Raw genomic sequence first — 24457 nt, 5'->3', positions numbered from 1 at the left:
CCACATTTGGAAAGAGGACTCCCTCGAAAATCAACAGTGTGAGAATATCTATGAATGGGGATCCACTCGCCTTTATCTGCCAAGATTCTTGCTTTTACCTCCAAATATTTTCTCGGTATTCCGACCACCCCATTTTCGACTTGCCTTTGGCGGTCTAATTCCTGCGCCGAGATTTGGACTTTTTTAGAAATTCTGGCCAATGAGGATAGAACCCTGAGAAGAGGTATGGTTTCCTTCCCCCTAGAGGACATCCTAGGATCTCTTCAAATTCTTCCACCATTGGTGATAGCTGGAAGTCCCCAAAGATGAAGCACCTCAACGGCTGATCATAATACTGGGCGAGGGAGGCAATTGGTTCCATGGAGACTTCTACCCTAGCTAGGTCCCAAATGCTTACCATAGGCTTTGCGGAAGGCTTGCCGTTGAAGTTGACCCATTAATTGCCCCAACTTTCGTAAACTGGTGACCTCTAAGCTCTTGATTTTGACTTGATAAAACCTCTTTTTAAGCGAAGGCTTTTGACTTGATCCCATGTTTTACTAAAGTGAAATAAAATCTAGTGCGAATCAAAACTCCGACATCTATCATGGGTGGAATGGATGAATGCATGAAGGAATGCATATGACACGGATGCAATTTATGAATACGGGAGCTCGGGAAATTGTCTCCTTCTTAGATACAACGTCTTGGGGTAGCAAAGTGCCCAACGTATGTATTTAAGAAGGTGACACGGACCCTCCGTTGGTTTGCCCAAGAGAGGGGATTAAGACGGAACCCGCACATGATGCACATGTGAAAGGTACAATACGGGGATGTACATAGTATGATAATATTCACTGAACATAAGCAAACGGGTATATGATACTTATGCATGGCAGTGTGAAAAATGGCACACAGCGTGTTTGCTCCGTGCCCCTATTTAAGGGACCTATAAGGGAGAGAACTAACTAGGCTTTTAGCAATAATCCCCAAGGTAGTCATATCTCTCTTGATGGTTTCTAGAGGTATCATCCCCTTCGAAGAACATATTGCAGCAGTAGGGACTACTAGCAACAATAAGTTTTCAAAGAGAAAAGCTCTAGATGAGGGTTCACTGTAATCAAGCAAGTCGGAGACCTAGCATGATCACAGATTCACCTCCACTCCTTATGTTCCCATGAACCCGGGTATAGGGCCCTTTTTCACTCACAATGTGTGCAAATAGTGTTAGTGTTTGTGTGCATCAAATAAATATTTACCTCATGCATACATTCTAAAACACACTAAAAGCAACAAAAAGTTTATATACACAAGAACATAAGACAAATAAAGGGAAACCAACAAAGGAGAAAGTCATGATAAAACATTGCACAAGATTAAATGGCCTAACTCTCTAAAAAACAGTCCCCAGTGGAGTCGCCAACTGTCGCAACCTACCCTTCGGCGGGAGGGCGACGCGAGACTCGCGGGATGCGTGTTCCATGAAAGGAATACGCGCGGAGTCGCCACCAACGTTTATTCGAGGAAAACGTCGGAAAAACCGGAAAAGACGCGATCTACGAACTTTTAAGTTGAAAGGTTCGGGAGTTGTATTTACGCACGGGGAAGGTATTAGCACCCCACACGTCCGTCCCAAGGGACGACAGCCTTTAATCGAATGTGCAAACATGACTTTGATTTTTTATGTTCCCTTTTTATGTTCTTATATCCTTTATACCCTTTTTATATTTTTCCTTTTTTGTGGTCGACAAGGGTGTTTCCCTTTGCTCCTACGTATTCCTCAATTTGGGATGAGAAAATCAGACCTACGTAGTTCTTTCGGAACAAAGCATTTGGTTAAGTTGTTTTTGTCTTTTTGCAAAATATGTTTTTGTTGAACAAAAGGTCATTTAAGGTGTTGGACCATTAAACGGTCTTTTGATTTTGAAAGGAGAGAAACGTTAAGGCGTTGGACCATTAACGATCTCTTGTTTTTGAAAGGAGAGAAACGTTAAGGCATTGGACCATTAACGATCTCTTGGGGTGGTCGACAAAAGCGGGGCTTTTGCTCCTACGTATCCTCAATGAGGAACTCAGACCTACGTAGTTCTTGCAAAAGCGGTAAAGTTACATGTTGATTTTATGCTTTTGAACGGTCCATGTTAACCGATAAAAGCAAAGAGGACCGTTTAAGGCGTTGGACCTTAAAACGGTTTTTAGTGATTTTCGGACAAAACTTGATTTGTGAGTCTATTTTAGTCTTAGTTTCACTTTGGTTATTAATCAATTCATTCAAGGAAACTTCCAAAGAAAAACGTCCGATTGATTTTTTTGTTTTATTTTATTCAAAGATATTTTGATTATTTTATTATTATTTTTCAAGATATTTTGATTATTTTATTATTATTTTACTTTTTTTGGTTTAACCGAGGTTATAGCGTGAACGATCGGTTAGATTTCATTTTAAAAGTGATTAAATGAGATTACAACACAAATGATCGGTTGAAATTCATTTTATCATTTATTAGGATGAGAAAACGGCTTAAATAAACGGTAAAAGCGCGTTAAAGACGGAAGAAAAGAAATCGAAAATAAAGATGAAAGCTTAAAAAAACAAGAAATGAATTGAAAGTCTCGGATTCGAAAACTTACCCGTTGAAGAACGAAGAACGGATGAAGAACGATGAAGAACGGACGAAAAACCTTCACGGATTTGCTTACGGAAACATCTCGGAAGCGTTACGGAAGCACCTCGGCTTGGATTTTCTTCACGGAAACAATTTTTTTCACCCAAAACAGCTGAAATACATAGCTAGGGGGCTGCGGGATCCTTAGAACAGCCCCTTTCAGCCTATTTATAGGAAAAAGGGGGAGGAGGTTGCCGCCCAGCTCGCCCAGGCGACCTTAGCTCGCCCAGGCGAGCTGGGTTGCTTCCTCCAGAAGCAACCCAGCTTCAAAAAATGTTCTGGAAGGCCCAATTCAAAATTTCGAAATTGCTATTTGCACCCCCCAATTTTGATAAGTTCACCCCCCCTCTTTCGTAATTTACGGAAAAGTTACGGAAGCCTTACGGAAGCATATAGGACTTGATTTTCTTCTTTTTTTCTCTTCCGTCTCACCCGTATTAAGTTAATTATGCTTATTTAGAGTTATGGGAATTTTACGGAAGCATTACGGGTGTCCCGGAAGCCCCGGAATCCCATTTTTCAACAAAACGGGGGGTGTGGTGGCCATCTAGCTCGCCCAGGCGAGCTCAGCTCGCCCAGGCGAGCTAGGTTACTTCAACCTTAAGCAAGAAATTGCCCAGAAACCTCTAGAAGGGCCCAGATTCGAAAATTACTGTTTGCACCCCCCATTTTACTAAATACACCCCCCTTTCGCTTTTTTTGGTGATTCTTTTTTCGTAAAGTTACGGAAACTTACGAATTTCGTAACGATACTTGTTTTCTTTCCGTAATGTTACGGAACCTTGCGGATTACATAATCATCCCCTTTTTGACTTACTGAATGTTACGGAACCTCACTTAATTATGCAACGATGCTTCCATTTGATTTCCGGTGTGTCACGGAAACTTACGGATTGTGCATCAATATTTTTTTGGTTTTTCGGCATGCCCTGGAATTTCACAAATTGCCTAATGATGGATGCCAAGCACCTCACAAGGACCAAAGAAAGGTCGCATGTCATCAAGCAAAGGTCCCCGGACGAAATTAGGGTATGACACATCCGCCATTTGATTTTCCTCGCGGGGAACATGATGGAAGGAGATCTCATCGAAAGTCTTAGCCAATTCCTTGATATAGGCTTTGTAGGGTATCAGCTTGGGATCTCTAGTTTCCCATTCCCCTCTCAGCTGATGGATTACCAACGCTGAGTCGCCGTACACCTTGAGTAGTTTGACATTGGAGTCAATTGCTGCCTGGACGGCTAGGGCACATGCTTCATATTTGGCCATGTTGTTGGTGCAGTCGAATCCTAGCCTGGCTGTGAAAGGTACACATTGATTGTCCGGCGAGACCAACACTGCCCCAACGCCATGTCCTAGAATGTTTGACGCTCCGTCAAACCATACAGTCCATTTGTCCCGATCTTCGTCCAACTTTCCCTCGAACAAGGCCATGATGTCCTCATCCGGGAACTCCGGATGCATGGGCTGGTAGTCGTTAAGAGGCTGTTGAGCCAAATAATCTGCCAAAGCGCTTCCTTTTATCGCCTTTTGGGTGACGTAGACTATATCAAACTCAGATAGCAAGACTTGCCACCGGGCGATTCGTCCTGTGAGGGCTGGCTTTTCAAAGATGTACTTAACCGGGTCCATTTTGGATATCAACCAGGTAGTATGGCTCAACATGTATTGCCTTAGGCGATGAGATGCCCATACTAAAGCACAACACGTTCTTTCGAGCAAGGAGTAATTCATCTCACAGGTCGTGAACTTCTTACTTAGGTAGTAAACAGCGCGCTCTTTCTTCCCGGATTCGTCATGTTGCCCCAGCATACACCCCATTGACTCGTCCAAGATTGTCATGTACAAAATGAGAGGCCTTCCAGGTACTGGTGGCATAAGCACGGGAGGATTCATTAGGCACTTTTTGATCCTTCCAAAAGCCTCTTGGCAATCCTCATTCCACCGATCAGTTTGGTTTTTGCGCAAGAGTTTAAACAACGGCTCACAAATGGCGGTGAGCTGCGATATGAATCTGGCAATATAATTCAAGCGCCCCAGGAAACCTCGGACTTGCCTCTCTGTACGGGGTTCTGGCATCTCAAGGATAGCCTTCACTTTTTCGGGGTCTACCTCTATCCCTTTCTGGCTTACAATGAAACCAAGCAATTTCCCTGATTTGACCCCGAAGGTACACTTAGCGGGGTTCAACCTTAATTGATATTTCTTAAGCCTTTCGAACAATTTTCGCAGGTTGACAAGGTGTTCTTCCTCGGATTTAGATTTAGCAATTATGTCGTCCACATAGACCTCGATCTCTTGATGCATCATATCATGGAACAAAGCTACCATGGCCCGTTGATAAGTTGCCCCGGCATTCTTGAGTCCAAAGGACATCACCTTGTAACAGAACGTTCCCCACAGGGTGACGAAAGTAGTCTTTTCCATATCCTCGGGTGCCATCTTTATCTGATTGTAACCAGAGAAACCGTCCATGAAGGAAAATAAAGCGAAATTGGCCGTGTTATCCACGAGGATATCGATGTGTGGTAAGGGAAAATTGTCCTTAGGACTGGCCCGATTCAGGTCCCGATAATCTACACACATTCGTACTTTCCCATCTTTTTTAGGAACTGGTACGATGTTGGCAACCCATTCTGGATACCGAGCGACGGCCAGAAATCCAGCGTCAAATTGCTTCTTCACTTCTTCTTTTATCTTCAAGGATGTTTCGGGCTTCATCCTTCTCAGTTTTTGTTTTACCGGGGAACACTCGGGATTTAGAGGTAATCGGTGTTGTACAATGTCAGAACTCAAACCGGGCATATCTTGGTATGACCAAGCAAAGATGTCTTGGTAGTCTTTTAGCAGGATTATTAATTCTTCACGGATAGGTGCGGTAATACCTGTACCTATCTTTACTTCCCTCTTTCCACTGCCAATTCCTAAGTCTACTAGTTCCGTTTCTTCTTGATGAGGCCCCGTTCCTTGGTCCTCATGGGCGACCATTCTTTCTAGTTCTGGGGGAAGTCCCACATCCTCATCTCCTTCATCTTCCGTTTGATTCATTTCTCGCTTGAAGTCGATGGGCGGGTCCCAGGTATTAGTACCTTCGGGGGACTCGTCATCGGATCTGCCGTTTCAGAAAAAGAAGTAAACATGCAAATGAATGAGAATGGGTAGAGACCAGGAACAGATGAAGAAAGATCCTTGTATTATAAATTCAAAAACAAAAGACACAAAGCCTTAACAAAAGGAAAAACTCTAAAGCCTAGGCCCAACTATAGAGCTTTTAAAACCGTAAAGGTTTACATTATGCTCGTTGCGTAAATGCCGGAGCGTTCCTCCACTCGCCAATTTCCCAGCTGGAAATTAGGAGAGCATGGTCGTACCAAATCCAAGGTACTCGGAACATCATCTTCGCATATCGCGAACACTTGACCTTTGTCTCCCAGACCCGCGCTTATAAAGCTTCTACTTATGTGGCAGGGCGGGCTTCCTTCGCTTTCTTGTCTCCAACGCGAGCTCTGACCGCTGTCCTTCCTTCCCGCGATGCTTCTTTTCATGTCCGCCTGAGTGGGCTTATAGCCCAAACCATACTTCCCACGATTTCCTTGGGTCTTTATCAGGCTAGTTATGCCGCCGTTGTCTTTGCCTAAACCCATCCCGGGTTCATAACCGTTCCCCAACATAACTCGGGCCATCATTACCGCTGCATCAGACAGACAAGGTTGCCCAAAGAGGGAGTCCACGGAGGAAATGATGACCACCTCAAAAGACTGGAAAGCGGTTTCTAACGATTCTTCTGCGGCTTCCACATAAGGCATGGAAGATGGGCAGCTTACCAAGATATCTTCCTCGCCTGACACGATGACCAAGTGCCCCTCCACTACGAATTTCAGCTTTTGGTGGAGTGTAGAAGGCACAACTCCCACTGAGTGGATCCACGGGCGCCCCAACAGGCAGCTGTAGGGGGGGTTAATATCCATTATTTGGAAGGTGACTTGACAGGTGTGAGGGCCTATTTGTACTGGGAGATCGATCTCCCCCCTAACTTCCCGGCGAGTGCCGTCGAAGGCCCGAACCACCATTGAACTTGGTTTTAAGTGGGAAGCATTGAATGGTAACTTCTCCAAAGTGCTCTTAGGCATCACGTTTAAACTGGAACCATTATCGATGAGCACCTTGGCTACGATATGGTCCATACACTTGACTGATACGTGTAAAGCCTTATTATGCCCTCTCCCCTCGGCGGGGATTTCTTCTTCGGCGAAAGCAAGATAGTTGTTGGCAGTGATATTGTTGACCAGCCCTCCGAAACCTTCTACCGAGATATCTTGGGCCACGTGAGCCTCGTTCAGCACTTTTACTAGCAGAGCCCGATGAGGCTCGGAGCTCATAAGTAACTCCAACAGCGAGACCCTAGCCGGGGTTTTGTTGAGCTGTTCGATAACCTTGAATTCGCTCTGCTGAATTATCCGAAGGAACTCACTGGCTTCCTCTAGTGACACCTCCTTTCTACCATCCTTTTTCTCCGGGGGCCCCTTTGCCGGAATATCTTTATTCGAAGCGTGGGGTGCTTCGCCATCTTGTTCCTCCACCACTTTTCCTTTTCCCTTGACGTCGGCGGGTTGGACTGGTAGGTCCGGAGGTGCGAACACACGACCACTACGGGTCACACCGCTCAGTCCCGTGATATTTGTTACTTTAGCGGACAGCGAGCTGACGTCAGTGACTTCTTCTTCCTTCTTCCCCGGAGGTGTATATCTCCACGGGACCGCGTGGCTATTTTGGTACGGGAAAGGAACAGGTTTGGCTATCAAAGGGTGTCCGGGCTTTTGCGAAGCTGCACTTTTAGTGAAGTATATCACCAAGGGTTTGGGCTTCACAACACCGCTCCCCTCCGTAGATTGCATGCATATATGCTGCTCTTCTTTTCCTTCAATGCCGACTTCCAGTCGACCTTGATCTATCATCCGCTGTAATAATTCCTCTACTTCCAAACACGTCTCCATGTCATGCATCTCGCCGGAGTGTAGCAGACAGGAATCCTCCTTACACCCACTATGGGGAATCACACCTCCTTTTTGTAGGGCCTCAAAGATAAACCTCCTAGGGGTTGCCACATCCCTTAAAGGTTTAGACCTGTGCGGCCTATCGGACTCAACTGCATTAACTGCTCCCCCTCCATGATTGGCGAGCGGGTTGGTTCTCACATTGGGCCGATCCTCTTGGAAAGTCAGCCATCCAGCATCCATTAAATGTTGGACCTTGTATTTAAGGGCCAAGCATTTTTCGACGGAATGCCCCGGGACACCCCCATGGTACTTGCAAGTTGCGTTAGGGTCATACCACTTCGGGAAAGGGGGTTCGAGGACCCTTCCGGGAGTTACCACGACCAAATGATTGGCGATGAGGGATGGTAGAAGATCTTCGTACGTCATCGGGAGCGGGGTGAATTCCGGCAATGGCCTCGGAGGGAAATTCCTTGTTGTGTTGGAATTACCGGCCAGCCGAGTCGTGCTCGGAGTTGGAACTTGGGGAGCTTCCCTCTGAGTGGGTGCCTTAGGCTGCACGGGTGTTGAACTAGAGGCGTTCCCAGCAATAGCCGAGAAACTTGGGTGATGTTGCGCGTACTGATGGGTACCATGAGGTGTTTGCTGGGGTTTGACCCACGCGGGTGTTGAAGAGACGGCATGGGCATCTCCTTCCTTCCTTTTTGCCCCTGTTGCCCCGATTCTTTTGGCATTCGCGCTTGTGGAGGAAACGTAATCAAACTTTCCTCTTTTCAATCCAACCTCGATCCTTTCCCCGGCAAACACCAGATCCGCAAAGCTGGACGGCATGTAACCCACTAGCTTCTCATAGTAGAATACTGGCAGAGTGTCTACCATCATGGTGATCATCTCTCTCTCAACCATGGGAGGAGCTACTTGTGCCGCCAAATCCCTCCATCGCTGCGCATATTCTTTAAAGGTTTCACCCTCTTTCTTGAACATATTCTGCAGTTGAGTACGGTCAGGAGCCATATCAGAATTGTACTGATACTGCCTTAGGAAGGCGGTAATCAGATCCTTCCAAGTACGAATACGGGAAGCTTCCAAATTAGTGTACCACACTACCGCAGCTCCGGCCAAGCTATCCTGAAAGAAGTGTATCAACAGCTTTTCATCTTTAGAGTGGGCGCCCATCTTACGGCAGTACATTTTGAGATGGTTTTTGGGACAAGTCGTCCCTTTATACTTGTCGAAGTCCGGCACTTTGAACTTCGGGGGAATAACAACATCGGGTACTAAGCAAAGATCCGTCATGTCCGCAAACGGATAGTCCCCAAATCCTTCCACAGCCCTCAATCTTTCCTCAAGGAGATCGAGCTTCCTCCTTTCTTCAGTTGCTGGGGGCGGCCCTTCCGTGGACAAAACTATTGGTGATACTGCGATGTTGGGTTGAGGCAACGTGCCTGGTGCCGGCCCTTCGGGGATCGGGGGATAGAACTCGACATCCCTTCGAGCATAATCTTGAGGGTCTTTGTGGACTTCGTCGGGCTGCTGAGGAGGCTCTCTTTCGTGGACGGGAGAAGCAATGTGGCCCGCATCTTCTTGCAAGACGGGTGGTGAATAGTTGGGCGGCAATCCATAAGGGTAAGCCGCTCGGTTGTATCCCAGGTGAGGGCTGCCATCGTGCCCCAGTGTGTCCCTTCCCCGTCCTACTATGTTTGAGGGAGGATGGTGCGTAGTCGCCAAGAGAGTCGGGTCTGCTTCGGCAGCCGAACTGACAGCGGCGGCGGTGGCCGCGTTCTTCTCTATGAGCTGCTTCATACTTAACATGGCCTCCATCATGGAGGCCATTTGTTCCTTCAAAGCCGACATGTCGGCTTTCATCTGTTCCTGCGTCTCCTCTTGATCACCCATCGTTCTAGATTTGGATCTGGTGCGATAGGGATCCCTTGCGGCGCGTTTAGTTATGGTGTTTTTCCCTAAAAAACCAAACGTGAGGAGCGAGTAAAGAAAGAAAATGCATGCTAGAGATGAAATGTAGGAGTGATTTGATTTGCACAAGCTTTTTGGAGTAGAAACATGGGACCAACTCATTTTATTTCAAAAAGGAAGTCGTATCTAGTCAAGGTCTGAGAGACCATACAAGTTTCCTAACGATTTCTAATTATGTGGGCCATTAAGTCTATCATATGCTGACAATAGCCGAGAAGCCCATGAATCTCTTCGGGGGTGGAGTAGGTGTCTGCCATCGCCTTGGCCTTGGCTAACAATCGGGGAAGTTCTTGACTCCCGTTCAATGTAAGAGCAAACCGGTCCATCCACATGGTTGCCTCTTGGTGTAAAGAGTCGATCACCCTTCCTCTAGCCTCTTTTTCCGCGTATACTTGGGCATATTCGTCCGCAATCCTATGCTCGTGGGCCGCAGCCAGACCTAACTCTTCTTGGTACTTGGCGATGATAGCTAGCATGTTGGTCTCCGTCTCGCATAAACGCTGAGACAAGCTTCTTTTGGACCTTGAACAGGCAATTAACTCCTCTTTCAAAACCATGCTATGTGCTCGCGACTGGTCCCTTTCTTCCCTTCGCAACTTGAGTTCACTATTGCTACCCCATAGAGCTCCGCGAAATTTATTCCGGCCATACTCTTCCTTGCGAGCCCTCTTGGTCTCTTGTTCAAGGGCTCTTGCGGTAATTGCATTCTCTTCCCGTAACCCGGCACACTCCTTCCGAACGTGTGTAGCGGCCAACTTGAACTTCTCCTTGGCAAGTTTCGCCTTTCCTAACTCGCTTTTGAGAGCTTGGACTTCTTCGTCCTCTTCCGGTGCTTCAAAATTCTCTTCGCTGACGACTTTTAACTTGGCGAGCCAATCTAAACCTCGTATATGAACTTTCAGCCATTCGTGGTACCCACCAATGATGCCATTACGAATGCCTCTAAGCTCTTGATCTTTCCTTAACGGGGTTTCCCATGCCTTATGGATTCTTTGTATAGTCTTGGAATTTTGTGCGCCGAGATCCCTCACAAGGAAAGGAGACATGCTTTCTTCCGTCGGTGCTCCCCTCATGGGGTACCCTAGTTGTCTTATAGCGAGCGCGGGATTGTAGTTAATACAACCCCTCGTTCCTACCAGCGGAATGTTTGGGTATCTTCCACATGAGAAAAGGACTCCTTCTTTTCCTTCCTTCCATCGGGGGAACCAACTGATTGTTCTACCTCCTATCCCGGCCAAGAGCTGGTCCCAATCTATTCTCCTCTTTTCAGTACACGAGCGATGGCTCAGGAGCGGACATGGATGTCTTGTGTCTTGTTGGAACAAGTGTGAAACCAACCAAACACAGAGGGCGGGTAAGCAACAGATGATCCGTGCGCTACTCTTTTCGCACCTTCGGTCAAATGTGTCAAATAGATCTGCCAAGACAGCTACCACCGGACTTTCCTTGCTATGGTGGTAGGCAAGGAAAGCGTCGATTGCTGCTAGGTCTACCAAACCATCCACGTTTGGAAAGAGGACGACCCCAAAAATTAGCAAAGCTAACACATCCATAAACGGGACCCAGTCTCCTTGATTGGCCATACCCCTCGCCTTGTCTTCTAGGTACTTCTGTGGTAGGCCCGCTATGCCGTTCCGAGTCTGTTTTATGCGGTCCAAACCTCTTGCTGAATCCTTGACCACAGTTGCAATTCTGCTCAAAGAGGGGAGACACCCGGAGGAAAGATATGGTTTTCTTCCCCCGAGAGGACATCCTAGAATTTCCTCAAATTCTTCAATGGTTGGTACTAATTGGAAGTCTCCGAATGTGAAGCACCTCAAAGGCTGGTCGTAGTATTGGGTAAGTGATGCAATGGCTTCTATGGACACCTCTGCTATGGTCAACTCTAAGATCTTTCCGTAAGTCTTGCGGAAGGCTTGCATTTGGAGGGGTTCCATCAACCGCCCTAATTCCTTGATGCTGGTGGTATCTAGGCTTTTGACCTTGACTTGGTAGAACCTCTTGCCGGTTTGATTTGTTCCCATGCTTACTAAAGTGAGACAAAAGCTGGTGCAAATCAAAACTCCGATATCTCATGGGTGGGATGGATGAATGCATGATGGAATGCATATGACACAGATGCAATCTAGGAATGCGGGGGTCCGGGGAATTTGTCCCCTTCTTAGATACGACGTCTAGGGGTAGCGAAATGCCCCAACGCACGTTTTTAAGAAGGCGACACGGACCCTCCGTTGGTTTGTTTACAGTAGGGATCAAGACAGAACCCATATGCAATGCCTATGCAAAAGACACAATGCGGGAATGTGCACAGTATGACAATATTTACCGAACATAAGCAAAAGGGTATATGATACTCATGCATGGTAGTGTGAAAAATGGCACGCAGCGTGTTTGCTTCGTGCCCCTATTTAAGGGACCTATAAGGGAGAGAACTAACTAGGCTTTTAGCAATAATCCCCAAGGTAGTTATATCTCTCTTGATGGTTTCTAGAGGTATCATCCCCTTTGAAGAACATATTGTAGCAGTAGGGACTACTAGCAACAATAGGTTTTCAAAGAGAAAAGCTCTAGATGAGGGTTCACTGTAATCAAGCAAGTCGGAGACCTAGCATGATCACAGATTCACCTCCACTCCTTATGTTCCCATGAACCCGGGTATAGGGCCCTTTTTCACTCATAGTGTGTGCAAATAGTGTTGGTGTTTGTGTGCATCAAATGAATAAATATTTACTTCATGCATACATTTTAAAACGCACTAAAAGCAACCAAGAGTTTATATACACAAGAACATAATGAAGGGAAACCAACAAAGGGATAAGTCATGGTAAAACATTGCACAAGATTTAAATGGCCTAACTCTCTAAAAACAGTCCCCAGTGGAGTCGCCAACTGTCGCAACCTACCCTTCGGCGGGAGGGCGACGCGTGACTCGCGGGATGCGTGTTCCACGAAAGGAATACGCGCGGAGTCGCCACCAACGTTTATTTGAGGAAAACGTCGGAAAAACCGGAAAAGACGCGATCTACGAACTTTTAAGTGAAAGGTTCGGGAGTTGTATTTACGCACGGGGAAGGTATTAGCACCCCACACGTCCGCCCCAAGGGACGGCAGCCTTTAATCGAATGTGCAAACATGACTTTGATTTTTTATGTTCCCTTTTTATGTCTCTATATCCTTTATACCCTTTTTATATTTTCTCTTTTTGTGTGGTCGACAAGGGTGTTTCCCTTTGCTCCTACGTATTCCTCAATTTGCGATGAGGAAATCAGACCTACGTAGTTCTTTCTTATCAAGTGATTCTTTTTTACTTTAAGAGGTGATCATTTTAAGGCGTTGGACCTTAAAAATGATCCATTTTACTTAGTGAGAAAATGAAATGACAAACTTCAAAAGCCTATTTTTATGGACGAGCTTGACTAGGCGAATTGATTTTAGCCTTTAGTTTCACTTTAGTTATTAATCAATTCGATTAAGAATGAGAAATCCCAAAGAGAAAACGTCCGATTGATTTTCCGCTTTATTTTACTAAAAGATGTCTTTTTGATTATTATATTATTTTTTACCTCTTTTTGATTTCCAACGTGGTTACGGCACGACCGAACGGTCGGAATTTATTTTAACCGAAGTTAATGGATAATACAATTCAAACGTTCGGTGGAAATTTATTTTATTTTTAAGTTAAGCAAGAAATGACTTAAGTAAAATGGCTTAAGCACGTCAACAGGGGGTATAAAAAGTAAACAAAACGAGAATAAAAATGCACGAAACACAATGTGGACCACTACGGGTACATAGAATGAATCGAAAAGCTTGGTTCGAGGTACTTACCCGTTGAAGATCGAAGAACGATGAAGAACGAATGAAGAACGTCGAAGAACGGTTGAAACCTTTGCGAAATTCTTCACGGAAAACGTTACGGAAACGTTTCGGAAGCGCCTCGGCTTAGATTTTCTTCACGGAAACGATTTTTCCAAGCAAATTCGAAAGAGAGAGAAGTGCCAAAGGGGCTGAACCCTTTTCTTCTTCACTTCCTCCCCTATTTATAGCAAAATAGGGGAGGTGGTTGCCGCCCAGCTCGCCCAGGCGAGCTCAGCTCGCCCAGGCGAGCCAGGTTGCTTCCTCCAGAAGCAACAGCCTTCTGGAGGAATATTCTAGAGGGCCTAAGTGGGCCTGGGTGCTATTTGCACCCCCATTTTTACTAAGTACACCCCCTCTGCTGTTTTTTTTGGTGATTCTTTTTTCGTAAAGTTACGGAAACTTACGAATTTCGTAACGGTACTTGTTTTCTTTCCGTAATGTTACGGAACCTTGCAGATTACATAATCATCCCCCTTTTGACTTACGGAATGTTACGGAACCTCACTTGATTATGCAACGATGCTTCCATTTGATTTCCGGTGTGTCACGGAAACTTACGGATCATGCATCAATATTTTTTTGGTTTTTCGGCATGTCCTGGAATTTCATAAATTGCCTAATGATGGGTGCCAAGCACCTCACGAGGACCAAAGAATGGTCGCATGTCATCAAGCAAAGGTCCCCGGACGAAATTAGGGTATGACAGGTGGTTATCATGGATGGCTAATAGTTCACACGCGAGGGTTAGATTGGCTCTCCAAATTGAAAGTTATCAATGAGGAGAACTTTGAAGCTCTGGAGGAAGACGAAGAAGTCCGAGCTCTAAAATTAGAGCTAGGGAAAGCAAGACTCACCAAGGAGAAGTTCAAATCAGCCGCTACACACATCCGGAAAGAGTGCACCGAGTTACAAGAGGAAAACGCGGCCACTGCAAGAGCCCTTGAACGAGAAACTAAAAGGGCCCGCAAGGAGGAATATGGCCGAGAGAAATTCCAGAGAGCATTGTGGGGTAGCAACAATGAGCTCAAGCTCCGAAGAGAGGAAAGAGACCGGTCACAGGTGCATGGCATGATCTTAAAAGAAGAGTTAGCTGCTTGCGCAAGGTCCAAGAGGAATTTGGCTCAACACTTGGAAGCCACGGAGCAAAGCATGCTAGCTATCATAGGGCAATACAAGGAAGAGTTGAGCCAGTCTGTGACCCATGAACAAAAGCTAGTGGAGGATTTTGCACAAGTGTACGCCGAAAAAGAAGCAAGAGGGAGGGTGATTGATGCATTGCATCAAGAAGCGACTATGTGGATGGATAGGTTCGCCTTGACCTTGAATGGAAGTCAAGACCTCCCGCGTCTATTAGCCAAAGCAAAAGCCATGGCCGAAGTGTGTACGGCCCCCGAAGAGATTAATGGGCTAATCAATTACTGTCAACACATGATAGATTTGATGGCCCATATAATTAGAAACCGTTAGGTTCTCTTGTAACACCTTTGTATAATCTTGGCTAGATGAAAGCTTTGTTCTTGTTATAAAATGAGAAGTTTTGAACTCATCACGTTATCTAAGAAACTTTGGGGTGGATCCAAGTGCTCCGATCATTCATTTGCATGTTCATGTTTTGGTGGCATACTCACCGTTGTTTATTTCTTTAGGAATTTCATCATAACTTAGAAAACACCAAGGCACCCCTATAACACTCGATCCAGAAAAATGGATAATGAAGAGGGCGTGCAGGAACAGATGAAGGCCGATCTATTGGCTTTAAAAGATCAAATGGCTTCCATCTTGGAGGTCATGTTAAAACTCTAGAAAACTATAGAGGATAAAGCCACGACAACCGCCTCCAGTACAGTTAGGGAAGCGGAACCGGTGCTGCAGCCCTCCTTAAATACGGGTCGAGATAGAAACACGGCAGTGTTTGGTCGAAGGTATAGCCCGCAAGCTTATCCTTATGGCTTGCCTCTGGACTTCACTCCCCGTGCCACCCCGGAAGATTTAAGCCAAGCCCCTACTTTCGAGGGGCAGCTCCCACCTTATGACGACTATCCCGGGCAAGACGATGAGGAAGGAGATACCCATCTCGGTCCCCTCCTCCACCTCAAAGATCCGTCCCCCCATGAACTACCCCAACCAAACATAGTCCGCCATATTCCGACTTCATCCACACCCGTAAAAGAATCTGTTCCCTTCGGGGAAGATAAGGGAAAGATTGAGGCGCTTGAAAAGAGGTTGAGAGCAGTCGAGGGCCTCAGCAATTACCCATTCTCGGATCTAGCGGACTTATGACTTGTGCCCAACATCGTCATCCCTCCCAGACTTTGATAAGTACAAAGGGACGACATGTCCAAAAGGGCATCTTCGGATGTATTACCGAAAAATGGGGGCATATTCTGCAGACGAAAAGTTGTTGGTCCATTTCTTTCAAGACAGCTTGGCCGGAGCAGCTATAGCATGGTATACCAATCTGGAAGCTTCCCAGATCCGATCATGGAAGGACTTGGCAACTGCCTTCATTAGGCAGTACCAGTACAATACAGATATGGCTCCCGATCGGAACCAGCTTCAGAGTATGACTAAGCGAGAGCATGAGTCCATTAAGGAATATGCCCAAAGATGGAGAGATCTCGCAGCCCAAGTCATACCGCCCATGACGGAGAGGGAGATGATCACAATTATGGTAGATACGTTACCCACGTTCTACTATGAAAAGCTGATAAGCTACATGCCAGCTAACTTTGCGGATCTCATCTTCGCCGGAGAAAGGATTGAATCCGGACTACGAAAAGGCAAGTTCGAATATGCTTCCAATGTGGCCCCCAACAACAACAGAAGAGCCCTAGTAGTGGGCGCGAGGAAAAAGGAAGGAGACGCCCACGCGGTCATCACCGCCCCGATGTGGATGAAAGCACCCCAAAATATTCAAAAGCTCATACCAGCCCAATCCCCCAAATTTTTTAATCCGAGCCGGGAGTTCCCTCTCGACTCAAGTAAAAGGACCACCTGCAGCAGAAAGAGCGCCGGCCCAACGCACAGCTCCAGCCACGCCCCGGCTAGTCAACAATACGACCCCCGGCACGAGCTATAATAATGCACAGAGCCCACTCCCAAAAGATAACTTCTCTCCTATTCCCATGGCATACTCCGAATTATGACCTTCATTATTGGAGAATCATTTGGTGGTAGCCATACCCGGGAGGGTCCTCCAGCCACCCTACCCCAAGTGGTATGACCCGGGTGCCAAGTGTGCGTACCATAGTGGAGTTCCCGGACACAACATTGACTCCTGCTGCCCGTTCAAGTATAAGGTACAACACCTAATCAGTGCCGGCTGGCTATCGTTTCAAGAGGAAGGCCCAAATGTTAAAACTACTCCGCTAGCTAGTCATGGAAGGGCTAGCGTGAATGCCACCGAAGAGGATGGGCCATCGCGGGCAAAGAGTTTAGGAGAGGTAGCTACTTTCAGAAGCTTCATCTACCAATCGCTGCAAGCGGCGTGTATGGTCTCCCATGGCGGAGGCGAAAGGGACGAGTGTTTGTTTCACCTCGGGGAGTCACACGACATGGAAACCTGTCCCGCAGTAGAAGAATTGCTTCAACGGCTCATGGACTGGGGGCAGCTTGAAGTGTCCAAAGGAGGGAAGGAGGAACCACATATTTGCATGTAGTGGGAAGAAAGGAAGGTTCCCTTAACCCCCCAAGGCCCTAGTAATATGTTTTACTAGGAAAGGGACCGGCTCCACACCCATATACCCCCGGACAGCGCCCGAGCCAACGCCATTTGCATATCAAAGTAATAAGGCCGTTCCGTGGAAGTATACCCCTCCCGCGTTCAACGAAAGAGTTGTAACCGAAGTTGACTCCCTGTCAGCTAAGGTGACCAACATCACCGGCCTCAGTGCCATAACCCGCAGTGGTCGGGTGTTCGCTTCCCCTCACCCGGCGGAGTTGCCCTCCATGGGGAAAGCGCCCATGGTCCAAGAGCCCATAGACGTAGCCACCCCCTCGAAAGAAGTAGATCCTCCAGTGGTAAGAGGGGCTGAAAAGAAAGAAGGTCTTCAAGGAAAGACGGTGACTTTGGAAGAGGCCCATGAGTTCCTTCGCCTCATCCAACAAAGCTAGTTTAAGGTAGTCGAGCAACTGAATAAAACTCCAGCAAGGATCTCGTTGCTTGAACTGCTCATAAACTCCGAGCCTCATCGTACGCTGTTGATAAAAGTCCTCAATGATGCACATGTAGCCCACGATATCTCAGTGGAGGGTTTTGAAGGCATCGTTAATCATATAACCACCAACAATTATATCGTGTTTGCGGAAGAAGAGATTCCTGTAGAGGGGAGAGGACATAACAAGGCTCTTCATGTATCGATAAAGTGTATGGACCATGTTGTCGCAAAGGCGCTTATCGACAATGGATCGAGTTTAAATGTGATGCCGAAGACCACTTTGGAAAAGCTTCCTTTTAGTGCGTCACGTTTAAAACCGAGCTCGATGGTGGTACGAGCCTTTTGATGGGACTCGGCGGGAAGTAATGGGGGAAATCGACATTCCCATTCAGATAGGCCCCCACACTTGCAATGTGGTGTTTCATGTAATGGATATAAATCCCGCCTATAGCTGCCTCTTGGGAAGACCTTGGATTCATGCCCTGGGAGTGGTCCCTTCAACGCTTCACCAGAAATTGAAGTTCGCAGTGGGTGGACTTTTAGTGATAGTGTCGGGTGAAGAGGATATGTTAGTGAGCTGCCCCTCCTCCGCCCCATACGTAGAAGCGGCAGAAGAATCATTGGAAACGGCTTTCCAATCCTTCGAGGTGGTAAGCTGCGCCTCTGTGGAACCAAGTCCGTTGCTACCTTCTCTCTCCAACGCGGCCATAATGGTGGTGCGTGTTATACTTAGGAACGGATTTGAGCCCGAAATGGGTCTAGGCAAGGATGGCCTCAGAAATGCCGACGTGATCAATATCAAGGGAAATCCATACAAATATGGATTAGGGTATGAACCTGGGATGCCGGGGAGGAGGAATGTGCCGTCAAGACTTCGGGCGGATAGGGTATGGCCCGACCGTATTAGCCAGTGTTTCACCAGTGCTGGAATGGTGTCCGAGGAGGAGGTGGCCGCAATAGAAGAGGAGTTCCCTCAAGACCCACCGAATTTCGTGCAACCATGCCACCCCGATTCCCAAGTGGGGAGCTGGCGCGTGATAAGCCAGCCAGAAGTCTATACCGTTGATTCAATGTAATTAGAGCCTATAGATTTCCTTTCTCTTTTGTTTTGTGAAACATACCTTATTAAATAAAACAAAGAGATCTTGTTTCATCTGTTCTTGCAATTCCACCTTTTCTCATATCATTTTGCATGTTTTTGTTTCTTTTGTCCTTTTTGGTATAGATATGAGGGTCGATTCTTTGAGGATCCTAACAACGAGAGTTTGACAATCGATTTCGATCGAGATATAAGCCAAACGGTAAACGAGGAAGAGGAAGAAGACATCCTTTCACTAGAGTTGGAGAGGTTGGTCGCTCAGGACGAACGTGAAATAAAGCCTTAACAAGAAGAAACCGAATTGGTAAACTTGGGGACCACGGAGGAAAAGAAAGAAGTAAAGGTAGGAACCGGTATGACCGCGCCTATCCGCCAAGGCTTGATGACCCTTCTTGAAGAGTATCAAGATGTCTTTGCGTGGTCATATCAAGACATGCCCGGTCTAGATTCCGACATTGTGCAGCATAAGTTGCCGTTGAATCCTGGGTCTTCCCCGGTTAAGCAAAAGTTGCGAAGAATGAGACCTGAGATGTCTTTAAAAATTAAAGAAGAAGTAAGGAAGCAATTTGATGCAGGGTTCTTAGCTGTAGCTCGGTACCCAGAGTGGGTGGCCAACATTGTCCCAGTCCCGAAAAAGGACGCTAAGGTTCGAATGTGTGTAGACTACCGGGTCTTGAACCGAGCTAGTCCTAAAGACAATTTTCCCCTGCCACACATTGATATATTGGTAGATAATACAGCCAAGTTCTCCCTTTTCTCATTTATGGATGGTTTCTCGGGGTATAATCAAATAAAGATGGCACCCGAAGATGTAGAAAAGACCACTTTCGTCACCCTATGGGGGACGTTCTGCTATAAAGTGATGGCCTTCGGGCTGAAAAATGCTGGGGCAACCTATCAGCGTGCCATGGTGGCGTTATTCCACGATATGATGCATAAGGAAATAGAGGTCTACGTAGATGACATGATTGCCAAGTCTCGAACTAAGGACGAACACCTTGTCAATCTGCGTAAGCTGTTTGGAAGGTTGCGGAAATACCAACTAAAACTAAACCCAACCAAATGCACCTTCGGGGTAAAGTCGGGGAAGTTGCTAGGATTTATCGTAAGTTAGAAAGGGATAGAGATAGATCCCGAGAAAGTGAAGGCCATCCTTGAAATGTCGGAACCATGCACGGAGAAGCAGGTTTGGGGGTTCTTGGGCAGGTTAAATTATATCGCGAGATTTATCTCGCAACTCACCCCTACCTGTGAGCCCATTTTCAAGCTATTACGTAAGAACCAGGCGGTCCTGTGGAACAGTGACTGCCAAGAGACCTTCGAGAAGATCAAATAGAGTCTCGCAAACCCCCCGGTGCTCATGCCACCTGTAATAGGAAGACCTCTTTTCCTGTACATGACCGTGTTGGACGAGTCTATGGGGTGCGTGTTGGGTCAGCACGATGATTCTGGGAAGAAGGAGCAAGCCATCTACTATCTAAGCAAGAAGTTTACCGCATGTGAGATGAATTACTCAATGTTGGAAAAGACGTGTTGTGCTCTGGTATGGGCATCACATCGGCTCAGGCAGTACATGCTCAGCCATACCACGTGGCTTATTTCCAAAATGGATCCCGTGAAATACATCTTTGAGAAACCGGCCCTCACGGGACGAATCGCTAGGTGGCAGGTACTATTATCTGAATTCAATATCGTTTACATCACCCAAAAGGCGGTAAAGGGAAGTGCCTTAGCGGATTATTTGGCCCAGCAACCCCTCCAGGATTATCGGCCGATGCACCCCGAGTTCCTAGATGAAGATATCATGGCCCTGTTTGAAGAGAAGCGGACACACGAGGACATAGACAAATGGATTGTTTGCTTCGATGGGGCGTCTAACGCTTTGGGCCACGGAGTAGGGGCAGTCCTTGTATCCCCGGATGATCAGTGTATTCCTTTCACGGCTAGGCTAGGTTTTGATTGTACCAACAACATGGCCGAGTACGAAGCATGCGCCCTCGGGGTTCAAGCGGCCATTGATTTTGATGTAAAACTACTCAAGGTGTATGGAGACTCAGCTTTGGTGATACGCCAGTTGAAAGGAGAATGAGAAACTAGGGATCCGAAGTTGATACCCTATCAAACTCACATCTTGAGGTTAGCCAAGTACTTTGACGACATTTCTTTCCATCACATACCTCGGGAAGAGAATCAAATGGCTGATGCATTAGCCACCCTGGCATCCATGTTTCAACTTGCCCCACACGGGGATCTGTCGTACATCGAATTCAAGTCTCAGGGCAGGCCGACATATTGTTATGCAATAGAGGAAGAGCGGGATGGGAAACCGTGGTATTTCGACATCAAACGATATGTCGAGAACAAAGAATACCCACCAGGGATTTCTGAAAATGAAAAAAGGACGTTGAGGAGATTGGCTACTGGTTTCTTTGTAAGTGGTACCATCTTGTACAAACGAAACCACGACATGACCCTCCTACGATGCGTAGATGCCAAAGAGGCGAACTCATGATTGAGGAGATTCACGAGGGTTCCTTTGGGACACATGCCAATGGGCATGCTATGGCCAAAAAAATCCTTAGGGCCGGTTATTACTGGCTCACTATGGAAAGCGATTGCTGCGCTCATGTAAGGAAGTGTCATAAATGTCAGGCATACGCGGACAATGTCAATGTTCCGTCATATCTTCTGAATGTTATGTCCGCTCCTTGGCCTTTTTCCATGTGGGGAATAGATGTCATTGGAGCCATCGAACCCAAAGCGTCGAATGGTCACCGCTTCATTCTTGTGGCGATAGATTACTTCACCAAATGGGTTGAAGCGGCTTCTTATACTAATGTCACGAGAAGTGTGGTGGTCAGATTCATAAAGAAGGAGCTAATTTGTCGATACAGACTCCCCAGGAAGATCATTACTGACAATGGCACCAATCTGAACAACAAGATGATGCAGGAAATGTGCGAGGATTTCAAGATTCAGCATCATAACTCCACCCCTTATCGACCAAAGATGAATGGGGTTGTAGAGGCTGTGAATAAAAATATTAAGAAGATTGTTCAGAAGATGATAGTGTCATACAAAGATTGGCATGAGATGTTACCTTTTGCCCTACACGGATATAGAACCTCGGTACGAACTTCTACTGGGCAACGCCGTATTCCTTGGTTTATGGGATGGAAACAGTACTCCCATTTGAGGTAGAAGTTCCTTCTCAGAGGATAATAGCGGAGTCAGGCCTAGAAGAGTCAGAGTGGGCTCAAGCACGCTACGACCAACTCAATCTTATTGAAGGTAAGCGTTTGACAGCCATGAGCCATGGGCGTCTATATCAACGAAGGATAAAGAATGCATTCGACAAGAAGGTACGCCCGCGCAAGTTCAACGAGGGGGACCTCGTGCTGAAGAAGATGTCCCACGCAGTTAAGGATAATCGAGGCAAGTGGGCCCCGAATTATGAAGGATCTTTCATGGTGAAAAAAGCTTTTCTAGGGGTGCTCTGATACTCACCCACATGGATGGCGAGGAGCTGTCCTCGCCCGTAAACTCCGATATAGTTAAACAATATTACGCTTGAAGTCTGGGGCAATCGAGAGGACCGTTGCATGTTTTTATTTATGAGTTTTTCTCGTTCTTCTTGGTTTCCTCTAGGGATTCTCATTCACTGTATTTGTCTCGTTTCTTTGAAAAGAAAATATGGGCGAGGTTTCAGTCCTCCCTTTGGTTTCAAACCTTGTGTTTTAGATTTGTTATAACCTGAGCCCTCTTCGCTCGGTTTATAGGGTGCCCCAAACGCTTATTTAAAATTGAATCTAACTAGCCTTCACTAAAAAAATCATCGCATTAGAAACATTCATACATGCACATGCATATCTTGTGATGGCAAGGAGCAGAATCCTCTCAGGCCACGGTCAGAAGTCAAGACAAGTCAATGGCAGAAATCAATCAAGGTAAGGCGATGACCGGTCACGATTGGCCGCATATTTTTGTCTCCTACTTGCAGGTACTTAGGGATGGAGGCAAATGGAGGATAGGATCGCGACCGACAATCGTCACCCCTTCCCGGCGCTGGGCCAACGGAGAATGTCGCTGCAAGGCAGCCCAGTATCCTTTGAATTCGCAGTATTTTGGTAGCCATACCCGGGAGGGTCCTCCAGCCACCCCACCCCAAGTGGTATGACCCGGGTGCCAAGTGTGCGTACATAGTGGGAGTTCCCGGACACAACATTGACTCCTGCTGCCCGTTCAAGTATAAGGTTACAACACCTAATCAGTGCCGGCTGGCTATCGTTTCAAGAGGAAGGCCCAAATGTTAAAACTACTCCGCTAGCTAGTCATGGAAGGGCTAGCGTGAATGCCACCGAAGAGGAGGCCACCTCGCGGGCAAAGAGTTTAGGAGAGGTAGCTACTTTCAGAAGCTTCATCTACCAATCGCTGCAAGCGGCGTGTATGGTCTCCCATGGCGGAGGCGAAAGGGACGAGTGTTTGTTTCACCTCGGGGAGTCACACGACATGGAAACCTGTCCCGCAGTAGAAGAATTGCTTCAACGGCTCATGGACTGGGGGCAGCTTGAAGTGTCCAAAGGAGGGAAGGAGGAACCACATATTTGCATGTAGTGGGAAGAAAGGAAGGTTCCCTTAACCCCCAAAGGCCCTAGTAATATGTTTTACTAGGAAAGGGACGGCTCCACACCCATATACCCGCGACAGCGCCCGAGCCAACGCCATTTGCATATCAAAGTAAAAAGGCCGTTCCGTGGAAGTATACCCTCCCGCGTTCAACGAAAGAGTTGTAACCGAAGTTGACTCCCTGTCAGCTAAGGTGACCAACATCACCGGCCTCAGTGCCATAACCCGCAGTGGTCGGGTGTTCGCTTCCCCTACCCGGCGGAGTTGCCCTCCATGGGAAAGCGCCCATGGTCCAAGAGCCCATAGACGTAGCCACCCCCTCGAAAGAAGTAGATCCTCCAGTGGTAAGAGGGGCTGAAAAGAAAGAAGGTCTTCAAGGAAAGACGGTGACTTTGGAAGAGGCCCATGAGTTCCTTCGCCTCATCCAACAAAGCTAGTTTAGGTAGTCGAGCAACTGAAATAAAACTCCAGCAGGATCTCGTTGCTTGAACTGCTCATAAACTCCGAGCCTCATCGTACGCTGTTGATAAAAGTCCTCAATGATGCACATGTAGCCACGATATCTCAGTGGAGGGTTTTGAAGGCATCGTTAATCATATAACCACCAACAATTATATCGTGTTTGCGGAAGAAGAGATTCCTGTAGAGGGGAGAGGACATAACAAGGCTCTTCATGTATCGATAAAGTGTATGGACCATGTTGTCGCAAAGGCGCTTATCGACAATGGATCAGGTTTAAATGTGATGCCGAAGACCACTTTGGAAAAGCTTCCTTTTAGTGCGTCACGTTTAAAACCGAGCTCCGATGGTGGTACGACCTTTGATGGGACTCGGCGGAAGTAATGGGGGAAATCGACATTCCCTTCAGATAGGCCCCCACACTTGCAATGTTGGTGTTTCATGTAATGGATATAAATCCCGCCTATAGCTGCCTCTTGGGAAGACTTGGATTCATGCCCTGGGAGTGGTCCCTTCAACGCTTCACCAGAAATTGAAGTTCGCAGTGGGTGGACTTTTAGTGATAGTGTCGGGTGAAGAGGATATGTTAGTGAGCTGCCCCTCCTCCGCCCCATACGTAGAAGCGGCAGAAGAATCATTGGAAAC

This window comes from Glycine soja, chromosome 16 (assembly GCF_004193775.1).
Source record: "Glycine soja cultivar W05 chromosome 16, ASM419377v2, whole genome shotgun sequence".
Taxonomy (NCBI): domain Eukaryota; kingdom Viridiplantae; phylum Streptophyta; class Magnoliopsida; order Fabales; family Fabaceae; genus Glycine; species Glycine soja.
The sequence above is the reverse complement of the archived record's forward strand: the minus strand, read 5'-3'. Positions refer to the sequence as shown.